The 16,131-nt window shown below is 38.0% G+C and overlaps 1 protein-coding gene across 4 annotated transcripts in view; it reads left to right on the top strand.

Moving 5' to 3' along the window:
* ZMYM4 (zinc finger MYM-type containing 4) overlaps positions 1–16,131 on the top strand; it is a 145,938-nt gene that overhangs the window by 25,522 nt on the left and 104,285 nt on the right. For 2 of the 4 annotated variants that reach the window (XM_047872018.1, XM_047872019.1), the window contains exon 2: positions 6,507–6,568. The exons of the other annotated variants lie outside the window; for them this stretch is intronic. The gene's annotated coding sequence lies outside the window, so the exon portion shown is untranslated. The remainder of the gene's footprint in view (positions 1–6,506; positions 6,569–16,131) is intronic. 4 annotated transcript variants of the gene reach the window in all.

The following is a 16,131-nucleotide window of genomic DNA, read 5'->3' as shown; positions in this document are numbered from 1 at the left end:
TCATTTCACTTTTTTTTTTAAGTTTGTTTATTTTGAGAGAGAGAGAGAGTGTGTGAGCCAGGAGAGGTGCAGAGAGAGAATCCCAAGCAGGCTCTGTGCTGTCCATGCAGAGCCCCAACACAGGGCTTGATCTTAAGAGCCATGAGATCATGACCTGAGCTGGAACCAGGAGTCAGGCGCTTAACTGACTGAGCCACTCAGGTGGCCCTTCTTTTACTTCTTAATACACAAGTATACATTTCTAACATACACAGTCTCTTTTTAAAAAAAAAAAAATCAAAATAACATTATCACATGGAACAAAATCGACAGGCTTCCTTAATGTCACCTGATATTTGTACAGCTTTCTTATTTGTTTCACAAAGTCACTAGCTAAAACAAGGTTTGTGGGGACGCCTGGGTGGCTCAGTCGGTTAAGAATCTGACTTCGGCTCAGGTCATAATCTCATGGTTCATGGGTTCAAGCCCTGCATCTATCTCTGTGTTGACTTGACAGTTCAGAGCCTGGAGCCTGTTTGTATTCTGTGTCTCCCTCTCTTTCTGTCCCTCCCCTGCTCATGATCTGTCTCTCAAAAATAAATAAACATTAACAAAAATTAAAATAAAATAAAATAAGGTTTGTGCGTTATGTATCTGCAGCTTCTTTTAATCAGTAAATCTCCCCATTTTAAAAACTGCTGTTTATTTTTAGAAGACACTGGCTGATTTGTTCTGCAGCATTTCCCACATTCTGGGCTTTGTTGATTATATCCTGGTGTCATTGGACATATTACTCTGTTCTTCATGTTTCCTGTAACTGGTAGAAGTGTGATTAGATTTAGGTTCAAAATTTTTTTTGTCTTAAATTTTTTTTTTTTTTTTTAGTTTAAGTAGTCTCTGCACCCAGTGTGGGGCTTGAACTCACAACCCCAAAATCAAGAGTTGCACACTTCACTGACTGAGCCAGCCACGCACTCTAAATTTTTCGTCTTTTTTGGAAAGAATTCTTTATTGGTATGACACCGCTAGTGGAACCATCACATTCATCTTAGTTCAGGGGATGTCAGCGTAAACCATATATTTAAAAGTTCCCCTTCAGTTTTTACCTGAATGGTTTTAACATTCATTAACTAATTCTTTTTTTAAAAGATTTTATTCCATAAGTAATCTTTATACCCAGTGCAGGGCTTGAACCCACAACTATGAGATCAAGAGTCACACACTCCACTGAGTGAGCCAACCGGGCACCCAATAATTATTTCTTGATTCATCGTTTCGTTAGGGGTTATAAAATGATGATTTCCTAAATCTTTTATTTCTCCAGTGTCTATTAGCTATGATTATTTTATAGAGAAGAACTTTTCTTTATCAACTAACATTTGGTTTCTTTGTAACCGTAAAATATCATTAATATAAGACAAAGACAAGATATATAAAGCCCCAAAACAAGAAGAAAAGATAAATGCTGGATTCTTTTTTTGTTTTTAAGAATGAGTTGATGAAGTGATACAGCCTTCACAAATGACCAGTGAGAGTTATTTTTTGAAGTAAGGGGAATAAAGGCAGTATCATGGTAAATTACTATAAATAGATTTATTTATAATTGTAGTCTATTATGCCATCTTTGGTAGATAAAAGCCTCTTCAGATTAGCTCTTCTGTCATTTTGTCATGACTGCCATAGTCTTTGATAATTTCCTTGCTTTCTGGTGCAAGATGAATCAAACTCATCTGTATAATCCCTACTCCAGACCTGAAATCAGTCATATCTTCCAGGAGGTCTGGTTCCTTTTAGTGGGAAATGGTATTAAGAGACTGTAACACTTGACCACTTAAAAAAAAAAAAAATTTTTTTTTTTAATGTTTATTTTTGAGAGAGAGAGAGAGCACGTGAGTGTTTACGTAAGCAAGGGAGCAGCAGAGAGAGAGGGAGACACAGGATCCGAAGCAGGCTCCAGGCTCTAAGCTGTCAGTCAGCTCCAGCTCAGAGCCCAGCCCTGGGGTTCAAACTTGTGAACCACGAGATCATGACCTGAGCCGAAGTCGGACGCTTAACCGACTGAGCCACCCAGGCCCCCTAACACTTGACAACTTTTTAAAGTTGTACCATCTTAAGTTTCTGTCCATGTAGGAAGTGTCCTAAGTATTTAGGTAGGGACTTAAGTATTTTTCATGTTCATAATTAGATTCATTTGAGGACCATTTAAAAAGGTTAAATGACAAAGATTCTTATATTGAATATGATATTTAGGTTATTTATAAGAAAAATCTAAAATGAAATAAAACTAATAAAAGTTAAAAATAAAAGTATGCCAATGTGTCAAAGTTGCAAATACAGCAAAAATTCGAATTTTAATATTAAAACAAAATTATTCATGGCAAAAGTAATTAACTATCAGTACTTTCTGACTTTGTAGAAGCTGTAATTCACACTGAAGATATAACTGCCATGAATCATTATGTATTGAAAACCTTTTTATTGGCATATGTAAATCAAAAGTTTTAATAGTTTAGAGGAACTGAAGCTCAACTGAACTTAGTACACTTTGAGAAAAACATGACCATCTTTACATTTTCATGCAAACATTTTCATGGAACATTTATAAAATTTAATCATAATTGACACATAATTCACACAGCCCTACCACTTGGAAATTTTAGAACTTCTAAGCATTTCTTGGGTTAAACAAGTTGAAGCTAACTTCAGTTACAGACAGTTGAGAATATGACAAGTATGTCAGTTATACCTGAATAATAACAGCAAAAGAATGTAACAATGAGAGCAAACCATATCTTGGGATACAAGCAGAGCTATACTCCAAAGAGAATATTTTGCATTAAATGCTTTTAGTTAAAAAAAAGTGTGTATTAGCTGTATATGTTTGAACAATGAAATAAACCTGAGGAAAACACAAGGGAAGAATTAATAAAGTTAAAAATATGTGACAAAAATGATATGTGAGAAAAAATGAATTAAGTAGAAAATGTATAGACTGAAAAAGGATCAGATTCTTTGTGAAGTGACCAATAAACAAGTTACTGACAAGTCTAATTGAAGAAAAGAAAACAAAAAGTGTTGAAATAAAGGCTGTAACCATAAATAGTTTGGGGATAATATGTTGAAATTTTTCTTTTAAGTTTATTTTTTGAGAGAGAGAGGGAGAGAGAGAGAGAGCATGTGGGACGGGCAGAGACAGAGAATCCCAAGCAGGCTCTGCACTGTTAGTGCAGAGTCCACTGTGGGGCTCAAACTCATGAACTGTGAGATCATGACCTGAGCTGAAATCAAGAGCCGGTTCCTTAACTGACTGAGCCACCCAGGTGCCCTAAACTTTTTAAGATATAATTAACACGATCCTTTAGATGAAATGGAAGATTTTCTGAAATAAGTTGCCAAAACGGATTCAAAAGATAGAACACCTGAATAGGCCAGTAACCATTTAAGAAATGGCAGTTAATGTCAAAGAACAGCCATTCCCTGCCCCCCTCCCCCCCCCCAGTTTCTAATCTTTCTTTGTACCATTGAGGAATAGTCCATTTCCATGTTTTTAATAATATATACCAAAATAGAAAAGGTCTCATACCAAGATGCTAATAAAGATCTTGATATAGGGGTGCATGGGTTGGTTCAGTTGGTTAAGCATCTGGCTCTTGATTTTGGCTCAGGTTATGGTCTAATGCTTTATGAGATTGAGCCCTGCGTTGGGCTCTGCACTGACAGCGTGGAGCCTGCTTGGGATTCTTACCTACCCCCCACTCCCTCTGCCCCTCCCCTGCTTCAGCACACATGTGCTCTCTCTCAAGATAAATAAACAAAAAAGAGACCTTTTTAGGGGCGCCTTGGTGCCTCAGTTGGTTAAGCAGTCGGTGCCTCAGTTGGTGCTGACAGCTCAGAGCCTGGAGCCTGCTTCAGATTCTGTCTCCCTCTCTTTCTTTCCTTCTGCTGCTCGTGCTCTGTCTCTCTCTCTCTCTCTCTCTCTCTCTCTCTCTCTCTCTCTCTCAAAAATAAACAAACATTAAAAAGGTTTTTTTTTAAAGATCTTTTTATATTTAGTATTCATTTCCTAGCAATAAAGTCTCTTTTTTATAAAACTAAAAATAGAGGGTTCTTTCCTTTACATAATAAAACATATGTGTTAGAATCCAGCAGTCATTCCTTGAGATTTAGGAAGGATGCCTGCTATTACCATGGCTATGACTGTTCTGGAAGTTGTAGGGCAATATAGTTAGATGAGGGAAAAAAGGCATAAATCTTGGAAAGTTGGAGAACAAAATTACGATTATTTTCTGATGACACACTTATTTGCCTGGAATTCTCAAGAGTATCAGTAGAAAATATTTTAGGGCTAAGAAGTAAAAATTCAAAAGTGAAAGCAATCTGGAGGAAAAGAGAGTGTATTAGAGTTGTAACAGGGAATTGTAAAATGTCTAGTTACAACATTAAAATATTTTTAAAAATCCCATGAAACTTAGTAACTTTGACTGTAAGTAGTTGGAAAATATTTTTAAAAAGTGATTCAAAAAGCAATAAAAAATTAAATTCCTTGGGATAAACCTAAAAAGTATGAGACTTAAAATGACAAGAGTTTACCTAAGGACATGGTAATAAAAAAATAATAATAGTCACAACACAAGTAATCTTTATGAACATTGTTTTAAACACTTAATTCATTTAATTCTCAAAGTGACCTTATAATACAGTGTTATGTTTGAGGGTAACAGAGAGGTAAAATGCCTTGTCAGGGTAATTTAGATGCTAGGATAAGGAATGATGGGATTGGAACCCATTCAGGCTGTGTCACTCCAAACTCCAGAGAATCTGTAACCATTATGCTTTGATGGCTCTTGAAAAAAATAAGTGATATACCATATTCCTGGATGGGAAAATCCAATATAATCAAAATATATGTCTCATAAAATTAATATTATTATATCGGTGTCCCAACAGGATTTTGTTTTTCTTTTTCATGGTAAGGAGGGTAGAATTTGAGAAAACAGTGATGAACTTCACTAGGAATTATAAGTAGGTGAAAGATAGCCAAAACAGTTTTGAATTAGAAGAGTATTGGGGGAGTGGAGGAGTACCTTGTTTTATAGGTACCTTGTTTTATAGGATTTTGAATATAATACTGACATAGGTATGCTCAAATTATTACAAATAAAGAGATTCATTTCTGTGTATAAGAATATAGTTGTAAGTTATTCTTTAAATTGTGTTTGGATAGTTTTCTGGTCATTTGGGCAAAAGATAAAGTTAGCTCTTTTCCTCCAGATACCAAAACAAATTCTAGAGGGATTGAATATATGGATATAAGAAAATAAAGGTATTCCCCAAAGAAAATATAGGTAAATACAACATCTTGATACGGGGAATGCCTTTTTAAGCATAAACCAAAAAAAGGTAATTCAAAGAATAATTGATTTGACTACATTGAAAAAATTGTCACATTTTTAAAAAGGAAAAAGTGTTCAAAATATCTGACAATCAGAAGTGACTGTTTTCAGAAGAATGGGGTACTCAGCAGATAAAAGCAGATAACCACTTTAGGAGTCATCTTAGAATTCCTCAGTGCTCCACATCCCTAATTTCCATCCAGTCACCATTCATGCTTCCATTCAACAAATGTTTGAGTGTCTGTTACACACAAGGAACCATTGTAGGAATGAGGATACAGTAGTGAATAAAATGGAGAAAATCTCTGCTCTTACGTAGTTTATATTCTGTTGACGGGAGAGAGAACTATTAGTCAATTAATGCAGAACATTTAAAATGGGACACTTCTATAGAGAATCATAAAGCAGAAAAAGGGTATACATTGTGCTGTTGTGGAAGTGGCATTGCAGTTTTAGATAGAGGCATTTAAGCAAAATATGAAGGAAATGAGAAAGCCAGCCACAGGGGTATCTTAAGAGGAAGAACATTCCAGATAGGGGGAACAAGAAAGCCAAAGTTTGTGACGCAGGAGAATGCTGTGTATATTTTATGAACAGCAAAGTGGTGGTAGCTGAAGGTAGGTGAGTAAGGTAGTGAGTAGTAGGAGATGAGATCAGGGAGGTAACTAAATCTTGGAGAGGTTTTTAAGAGCAGGTAATTCTTTGTTGTAGGGGTTATAGTATACATTGCTGGATGGTTCACAGCATCCCTGGCCTATACCCACTAGATGTCAGTAGAGCTCCCTAGTTGTAATAACCAAAAATGCCTCCAGATTTCACCAAATTTTCTAGATTTGGGAAGCAACATTGCCCTTGCTTAAAAACCACTGCTCTACTAAATGGCAGTAGTCCCTTTGAGGAAGGCTTTGGAGGAATATTTATGGTGTGTCCTTGCTGTAATGGTGCAGAGCTTTTCCTCAGGTGGACCCAGTCTCTCCTCAGTTACAAAAGGCTGTGGGTCTGTGAATTGACCAGGTCTGGAAAGTGGGCAAATGCCCATGACTTCCACTATGATGATTCAAGTCGGTTTTTGGCCACCAGATTTAGGCATTTTTCTGTTATATAGATTAAACTGCCCATCTATTTCATTCCTAGGAACATCGTGATCAATTAGCCACTGCCAAAGATCCCTGCGGGCCAAAGCGTTCTGATTACCGGTACGTCCTCGCTGCCCTTATCTTTGGAGTTAAGTACTGCCACTTGGCCTCTGCTACTTTGGGATCCCATCATCCTCAGTGAGATCAGGGAGCTCATCTCAGTGGTGACATTCCCTGAAGTCGTACCTGACTTAAAAGAGAGCAGCCACACAGCCTTTTCAAGTATGTGGTGCTTCCCTCACTAATTATAGTGTCTTCTGGGCCTTCTCAGGGTATGTAGTTGGGTAGTAGGTTACAGAGGATAAATCCACTTCAATATTCCTGTCTCCTTAAACCTTTGGATTTTCTCTTCCACATAATGCCAGTGGAACTCTAGTATTTCAGCCTCATTAAACCTCATTTAATATTCATTGGCAGTGTTAGAATAATTTTGATTTACATTTCCTTAATGATTACAGCTATATTGTTGAGTGTAAGTTTCAGTCAACAAGTAGGCTATTAGAGCCATCTCCAACTGCACAAGTTATCATAGAATCTGTGGTAAGCTCACTCATATTGATGAATTCTAATCTCCTTGGTCTAATACCCTTAGCATCGATTTTCACACATATTCCTCAGGTTTTTTCCTTTATATATTAACAGAATTTTGGCATTTTTTTAGTGCTTAAGCTATTTTCTCTTGAGTCATGCATACATATCTCTGTTCCTCTAGAACGTGCTGAGATTTGAACCTAGTTATGGGTGTAGTGTCAACAGGGTTGGTTGTAGTTGGTCTTGAGGAGAATGAGCATCCTCTTCCAAGTCATTTGCAGAACGTAACAATATCACAGGATTTTCAGCAAAGGAAAGCTGCTCTCTATATACAGAAGAGTAAGTTAGTGCCACTGGAGGTGTGAAGTTGTTTTTTTCATTCTGATTCGACCACATGTCTAAGTTTCAGGGTTCCATTTTTTTTTTCCCTAGTCATTGCTCTTACTTTCACATGAGAAACTTAGACTATGAATTCACCTGTTATAATTCAGCTACTTGCAGAATCAAATTTTGCATTTGATTTTTAGCAATATGAATCTGAGGTTATAAGAATAAAGAGGTGTTGAGATTTTTTAAATGTATATTTTTGAGAGAGAGAGCGTGCACGTGCGTGTGAGCAGGGGAGGAGCAGAGAGAGAAGGAGACAGAGGATCCAAAGCAGGCTCAGTGTTGATAGTAGAGAGCCTGATGTGGGGCTCAGAGTCACTAATCTCGAGATCATGACCTGAGTCAAAGTCAGATGGTCAAACGACTGAGCCAATTAGGCGCCCCTGAGATTTCTTTAATACTGTCATGACAGTACTGTTTTTCAGACTGTGATTTAATCTGACAGTTAACGGACTTGAACTTATTTTTTGTGTACCTGTTCAAGAGCATTTAGAGAATCCATCTCATATAGCAGACCTTGTAGTCATCTGTACTGCCTTAACAGTTCAGTACAATAGCCATTTGGGGTCCTAAGGCACTTGCTTCTGTTGGCACCTCATCACAGTCAACCACAGTTGATAGCTTGATTAACTGTGATGCCACTGCATGCTGGGGGTTATTAGCATCCTATTTCCTGTTTGAGGCAGAGGGCACAACCAAGCCAATCTTCAAATCCCATCTTTGTAGGTATGTTTACTGTGACCATTGCAGTACCAACTCAGAAACCACACATTAATTTGAACAGGGAAGTTTAATATAAAGAATTACTAACCAAAAAAAATATATATATATATTAACCAGTAACAGAGAGTTAACCCTAGAGGGCAAAGAGAACTGTGAAGTATACACAATAGAATGAGCAACCACTACCTCTAGGGCTGGGGCATGGTAGCAAGGATGGATGGAACAAATCTGGAAGATGCCGAATTTTCCAGTTTGAAGGCTGAGACTTTCAGATCTTGTTGGAAAGGGTGTGTTACACTGGATGCTGGAGAAGTGTGAAGTGCTGCAAATTTTCATTATCAAGCAAGAAACCCCCTTTTGGGGGACTCAGAAAAGTTACTAGGAAGCCCCTTTCTCAATCTAAGAAGCCAGCTGGAACATGGCATAATTCTTTGGGAAGTGTTTGGCCCATAAGAGTGCTGCAGAAACTTGCTGCACAGCTGTCAGTGCAGGGTGCTGACAAAACTTGCCGGGAAACTACCCATGGGGTTGCATATGTGTCGCTGAGACTTGATGGGAAGTTGGAGCTTGGGGAGAGGGCTGTTGGGTGTTTTTGCATACCATTGTTCTCCACTGGAACTAGCAGGTTAGAGCACACTAATTGGAAGAGAACCTACTTCTGTCTGGAGTCTTCCTCGAGTGCCATCTGCTGAGAAGGTTAACATTTTGCCAGCTGGCAGAGAAGAAATGTTTACAGGTACCAGCTTCATTATTGCAAAGCAGGGCAGAGAGGAGTGGATTTGGAGTTGAGAGGCAATATATTTATAATTGGTAATGTCAGATATTTACATTTCTAGTACCCTTCATTTCTTTGGGTAGTCCTTGATTTCCATGTGGTGTCATTTTGTTTTCTTCAGATACCTTTAATAACTTATTAGGCCGATATGCTGGTGATGAATTCTTCCAGCTTTTGTACATCTGGAAAATTCTTTATTTTGCCTTTTTAAAAAATAAAATAGTGGTAGAGTACACATAACATAAAATTTACCATCTTACCTGTTTTTTTTTTTTTTAAGTTCAAGTAAATAAATACCACCCAATGTGGGGCTTGAACTCATGACCCTGAGATCAAGAGTTGTATGCAACTGAGCTAGCCAGGTGCTCCATTTTACCCCTTTTTAAGTGTACATTATTTATCTGTTTTTGAGTGAGAGAGCACACCTGTGTGCACATGAGCAGGGGAGGGGACTGAGGGGGAGAGAGAAAATTGTTGTTTTTTTTTTTTTTTTTTTTTGAGAGAGAGAAAATTTTAATCAGGCTCCACATTCAGTGCAGAATCCTACATGGGGCTGGATCTCACAACTGTGAACCAAAATCGAGAGTCAGACACTTAACCAACTGTGAGCTACTCACATGCCCCTGTTGATTGGTTTTCATATGTTGAACCAGCCTTGCATTTTATTTATTTTTGAGACAGAGAGAGACAGAGTATGAACGGGGGAAGGTCAGAGAGAGAGGGAGACACAGAATCTGAAACAGGCTCCAGGCTCTGAGCTGTCAGCACAGAGCCCAACGGGGGACTCGAACTCACGAACTGTGAGATCATGACCTGAGCCGAAGTCTGATGCTTACCGACTGAGCCACCAGGCGCCCCTATTTTTATTTATTTTTTGAAATGTTTATTTTGGGGAGATGGAGTGGGGGAGGGGCAGAGAGAGAGAGAGAGAGGGAGACACAGAATCTCAAGCAGTCTCCAGGCTCTGAGCCTGTCAGCACAGAGCCCGATGCGGGACTCGAACCCACAAAGCGCGGTATCATGACCTGGGCCAAAGTCAGACACTCAACCGACTGGGCATCCTTGCATTTTAGAAAGAAATTTTACTTGGTCATGGTATATAATTTTTTTAATATGTTGCTGAATTTGATTTGCTAGTACTTTGTGGTGCCTTTGTCTGGCTTTGGTATCAGAGTACTCCTGCCCTCAGAGAATGTATTAGGAAGTTGTTCCCTAATTTTTGTTTTTTTTTGGGAAAAGTTTGAGAAGGATTGCTATTTTTCTTTAAATGTTTTTTGGAATTCACCAATGAAGTCATCAAGTCCAGGACTTTTTTTTTTTTTTTAACGTTTATTTATTTTTTGAGAGACATAGAGAGACAGAGCACAAGTTGGGGAGGGGCATAGAGAGAAGGAGACACAGAATCTGAAGCAGGCTCCAGGCTCCGAGCTGTCAGCACAGAGCCTGATGTGGGGCTCGAACTCACAAACTGTGAGATCATGACCTGAGCCAAAGTCTGACACTTAACCGACTGAGCCACCCAGGTGCCCCGGACTTTTCTTTTTTAGGAGAGTTTTGTTTACTGATTCAATCTTCTTACTAGTTATAGGTCTATTCAGACTTTGTATTTCTTTATAAGTTAGTCTTGGTAGGTTTTGTATTTCTAGGAAATTGTCTATTTTATCTAGATTATCCAATTTGTTGATGTAAAATTATTCATAGTACTCTGTTATAGTCCTTTTCATTTCTGTAAAACCAGTAATGTCTCCACTTTCACTTTTTATTTTAGTAATTTGAGTGTTTTTTCTTTTTTCTTAGTCCGTGTAGCTAAAGTTTTTTCAATGTTGCTGGTATTTTAAAGTATCAACTTTTGGTTCCATTAATTTTTCTTTGTTTTCTATTCTCTATTTAAAAATTTTTTTTTCAACGTTTATTTATTTTTGGGACAGAGAGAGAGCATGAACAGGGGAGGGGCAGAGAGAGAGGGAGACACAGAATCAGAAACAGGCTCCAGGCTCTGAGCCATCAGCCCAGAGCCCGACGCGGGGCTCGAACTCACAGACCGCGAGATCGTGACCTGGCTGAAGTCGGACGCTTAACCGACTGCGCCACCCAGGCGCCCCTATTCTCTATTTTTAAAAATTCTCTAATTTTTAAAATTTCCTTCCTGCTTGCTTTGGGTTTAGTTTGTTCTTTTTCTAGTTCTACAAGGTGTAACATTACATTATTGTTGTTTTTTTTTAATTTTTTTTTTTTAATGTTTATTCTTGAGAGAGACAGTGTGTGAGCAGGGAGGGGAGGGGCAGAGAGAGAGGGAGACACAGAATCCGAAGGAGGCTCCAGGCTCTGAGTTGCCAGCACAGAGCCTGATGCAGGGCTTGAACTCACGAACTGCAAGATCATGACCTGAGCTGAAGTCGGACGCTTAACTGACTGAGCCACCCAGGCGCCCCAACATTACGTTGTTGATAGGAGATCTTCCTTACTGTATAAGTGATTATAGCTATAAATTTCTCCCAGCACTGCTTTTGCTGCATCCCATTTTTTTGTTTTTATGGGCATGTTCTTTTTAAAAAAAATTTTTTAAATGTTCATTTATTTTTGAGGGAGAGAGTGTGAGCGGGGAGGGGAAGAGAGAGAGAGGGAGACACAGGGTCTGAAGCTGTCTCTGTATTGACAGCACAGGGCCTCAGGTGGGGCTTGAACTCAATGACCTGATCATAACCTGAGCCACCCAGGCACCCATGAATTGTTTTCTATGTTTTGTAGCTTTTTGTTCTTCATTTTGTGCATTATTTTTTTGTGTTTAGTTGATATTTTTTGTAGTGAAATGTTTAAACACCTTTCTCATTTCATACTGTGTATATTCTAGAGCTAATTTCTTTGTGGTTACCCTGGGGATTGCATTTAACATCCTAAAGTTATAACATTCAAATTTGAATTTATAGCACCTTTACTTTAGTAATGTAGAATAACCGCTTTTTAACAGCTCCAACCCCACCCCTTTGGTTATTGGTAACATCTTTATACATTGTGTACTCAAAAACATAAAGTAAGCAACATTCTTTAAGTTGCATTTAGTCTCTTAAATCCTGTAGAAAACAGCATTTAGAATTATAAAACAGTGTTGGAATAATACTAGCTTTTATAATTGCCACCTTTATTGAGATCCTTATTTCTTCAGTATGGCTTTGAATTGCTGTTTACTGTCCTTTCATTTCACACTCTTGTACACCCTTGAGCATTCTTGTTTATCTGAGAGGGTCTTAATTTCTCCCTAACTTTTGAAGGACAGTTTTGCCAGATACAGGAACCTTGCTTGATTGTTTCTTTTTAGGACTTTGAGTACATTAGCTCACTGGCTTCTGGCTTCCAACATTTGTGATGAGAAATCTGCTCATATACTTATTGAAGATCCATGGTATGTGAATCACTTCTCACTACTTTCAAGATTCTTTGTGGCTGTCCAAAGTGTCTCTGAATTTCTTCAAATTCTTATATGGGGTTTATTGAGCTTCTTGGATGTTTATATTCATGTCTTTCATTAAGTTTGGGGAAGTTTCCAATTTATTATTTTTTCAAATATACTCCCTGCCCCTTTCTCTTCTCCTTCTGGGACTTCCATGTTAGTCTGCTTATTGGTGTCCCTTGGGTATCTTACTCTGTTCATTTTGCTTCTGTCATTTTTCTTTTTGTCCTACAGACTTGGTAATTTTTATCGTCCTATCTTCAAGCTTGCTCATTATTTCTTCTGCCTGCCCCTTTCTGCCTTTGAATCTCTATACTGAATTTTTCATTTCAGTTCTTCTACTTTTCATCTGTAGAGTTTCTTTTTGGTTTCCTTACAGGTTTTCTATCTGTTGATATTTCTGTTTTGTTTCTATATTGTTTTCTTGACTTTATCCATATCTTCCTTTGCTTTCTTGACATTTATTTATTATGTTTTTTAGAGAGAGAGCATGTAGGCCCAAGTGGAATAAGAGCAAAGGGATAGGAAGAGGGAGAGAGAGAATCTCAAGCAGGCTCTACACCCAGTGCTCTACACCCAATGCGGGGCTCAGTCTCATGACCGTGAGATCATGACCTGAACTAAAATCAAGATTTGGACACATAACCAACTGAGCCGCTCAGGCACTCCTTTAAGACGGTTATTTTAGGGACGCCTGGGTGGCTCAGTCGGCTAAGGGTCCAGCTCTTGATTTTGGCTCAGATCATGATCTCACAGTGAATTCAAGCCCCTGCGTCTGGCTCTGCGCTGACAGTGTGGAGCCTGCTTGGGATTCTCTCTCTCCCTCTATCTCTGCCCCTCCTCTACTGGTGCTCTAAATCTCTCTCAAAATGAATAAGTAAACATTAAAACAAATTCTTTTAATGTCTCGTTTAGTATGTCTACCATCAGGTCTTTTTCAGGGAATAGTTCCTGTTTTTTCCTTTGTGTAGGCTATGTTTTCCTGTTTTCTGTGATTTTTTTCTTGCTGAAAATTGGACATTTCAATATAATAATATGGTAATTCTGAAAATCAGATTCTTCCTTCCCCACAATATTTTGTTTTTTTGACTGTTGTAGCCTATCTTTGTGATTAGGATCAACCTGAGGTGTCAGTTTAAGTTCTCAGGTCTTTTCTCAGTTACTGCTTTTCCCTGGATATGTATGGTGAGTTTCTGATTTCTGATTTCTTCTGTATGGGCAGTTGCTTTTGAATGTCCTAGTCTTTAATGTCTGGCTCCCAAAGGGGAAAATTGAGAAAAATGAAGGGGAACGGAAGAGTACAAGCAAAAAGGGAGGGAACTGTAGCAGTGGGAGTTGGTGCAACAAAAATGGCCTTAAAAAAAAATGGCCTTATGCCTCTTTGTCTTCATTTCTGTGATCAGAAGCAGCAATGAGGAATTAGGGCACAGATCTCCAATACATGGAGGACACAGTCATTTTTGCCCACCCTAAGCTCTCACAAACTGCTTATAGAAGATATGTACAACTAACTGCCATGTAGTTGGAGGTGGAGGATGTGTAGCTGCTCCCCTGCTAAAAGCTTAACCAACTGATGAAAAATTTCCCTTCCAAACCTACTCCCTGGAAATTGCAAGCTTTCAGTGGACACTTGAGTTCCAAAAACCAGTTATATCGGACAGATTATGCTTGTGTCATTATTCTCTAGGTGGAGGGACAGAATCCTGGGGCTTCCTTACTCTTCCATCTTCTCAGAATCTCAGTAAAGTTGACCTCTGAACAATGTGGGTTTGTACTTCATGGGTCCACTTATACTCAGAATTTATCTGATAAATAGAGTATAATTCTGTAAATGTAATTTCCCTTCCTTGTATTTTCTTAATATTTTCTTTTATCTACATTACTTTATTGTAAGAATACAGTATCTAGTGCATATATACAATATGTGTTAATGGAATGATAATGTTATTGACAAGGCTTCTAGTATAGTAGGCTATTAGTAGTTAAGTTTTTGGGGAGTCAAAAATTATATGTGGGTTTTGACTGTTGGGACAGTCAATACCCCAACCCTCACGTTGTTCAAGGATCAGCCGTATCTGTTAGTAAATTTTGAGAGAGATTGGGTGTGAGAGAGAGTCAAGGAAGGGGATTGCAGCTGCCTGCTATTATGATTATGTAATCCAAGTGATTACACTTGGAGATCTCAGAATACTTTGCAAAGTTCTCATTTATCGTTTCCAAATAGTAGTATTAGGAAACTGTATTGAAGTGGCATATTTTTAGCTTAAGTATATTGTAGTTATTTTTGAATATCTTATTTTTATTCTAAAGGCAGCATTTAGACATTATAGATGATTTGAAAGATTTTAAAAAGTATAAAGGAAAGATAAAAATCTCTTGTAATACCACTACTTAGTGTATTTATTTATAATTATGTGTACATTTATCTTGCATGCATGTATGTACTTAAAAATTTGGGGGCGCCTGGGTGGCGCAGTCGGTTAAGTGTCCGACTTCAGCCAGGTCATGATCTCGCGGTCCGTGAGTTTGAGCCCCGCGTCGGGCTCTGGGCTGATGGCTCGGAGCCTGGAGCCTGTTTCCGATTCTGTGTCTCCCTCTCTCTCTGACCCTGCCCCATTCATGCTCTGTCTCTCTCTGTCCCAAAAATAAATAAACATTGAAAAAAAAATAAAAAAAAAAATTTGTTTTTACTATTTGTTTATTTTTAAGAGAGAGAGTGCGAGCGCGTGTGTAAGTTGGGGAGGGGCAGAGAGAGAGAGGGAGACAGAGAATCTGAAGCAGGCTCCAGGCTCCAAGTTGTCAGCACAGAGCCCAACGTTGGGTTCAAACTCACAAACTGTGAAATCCTGACTGAATTTGAAGTGGGACGCTTAACCAACTGAGTCACCTGGGCACCCCTATACGTATTTTATTTTAGAAATGAACATACGCTAGCTAACATTCCTTTTTTTATAATTTGGTACATAGTTGTATAATATTAAGCACAATTATAGATTCCTGTAAGCACCATCACAAACAGGATTAATAACAATTCTGTCACCCCAGGAAACTCCTACATGCTATCCTTTTTGTCATATTCTTCATTTCCTCTTAACCACTGGCCACCAGTTTTGTTTTCTGTCACTGTAGTTTTGTCTTTTTCAGAATGTCATAAATGGATTAATAAAGTATTTAACATTTTGAGACTAGCTTCTTAGAATCAGCGTTTTATCATTTAATGGAAATTTGGATCCCACCATATAGGTTATTTTACCCTTTACCTTTATGTTGGTATTGTCATCATATATATGTAACAAATTCGTCTCATAATGTTATAATTTTTACATTTAGCTGTCAAACGTATGTAAAAGAACTCAAGTGTAGAAGAATGGACTGTATTTAATAAATCGTTACATTTATTCAGATTGTTACCAATTTTGTTCTTTCTTCCTTTCTAATATTCTAAATTTTCTTTTGTTATTTCACTTTTGTATAAAAAACCTTTCTTAACAGTTCTTTTAGAGGAGGTTTGCAGACAGTGAATGCTTCTTCAGAGAATATCTTTATTTCTAAAGAGTATTTTTATTGTATGTAGCTTTGTGGGTTGACATTTCTTTCAGCCCTTTAAAAGTGTTTTCTTTTCTTTGATAGCCAAGATTCCTGATGAGAAATTTGCAGTGATAAGTAATATGTCCTTTTTCTCTGGCTGTTTTAAAGATTTTTTTCTTTGTTTTTAGTTTTCAGCAGTTTCATTGTGAGTGTCTTGGTGTGGATATCTTT

The sequence above is a fragment of the Prionailurus viverrinus genome, chromosome C1 (assembly GCF_022837055.1).
Source record: "Prionailurus viverrinus isolate Anna chromosome C1, UM_Priviv_1.0, whole genome shotgun sequence".
In the NCBI taxonomy this organism is placed as follows: Eukaryota; Metazoa; Chordata; class Mammalia; order Carnivora; family Felidae; genus Prionailurus; species Prionailurus viverrinus.
Note: the sequence above shows the minus strand (reverse complement) of the source record. Positions and strands in the feature narration are given on the sequence as shown.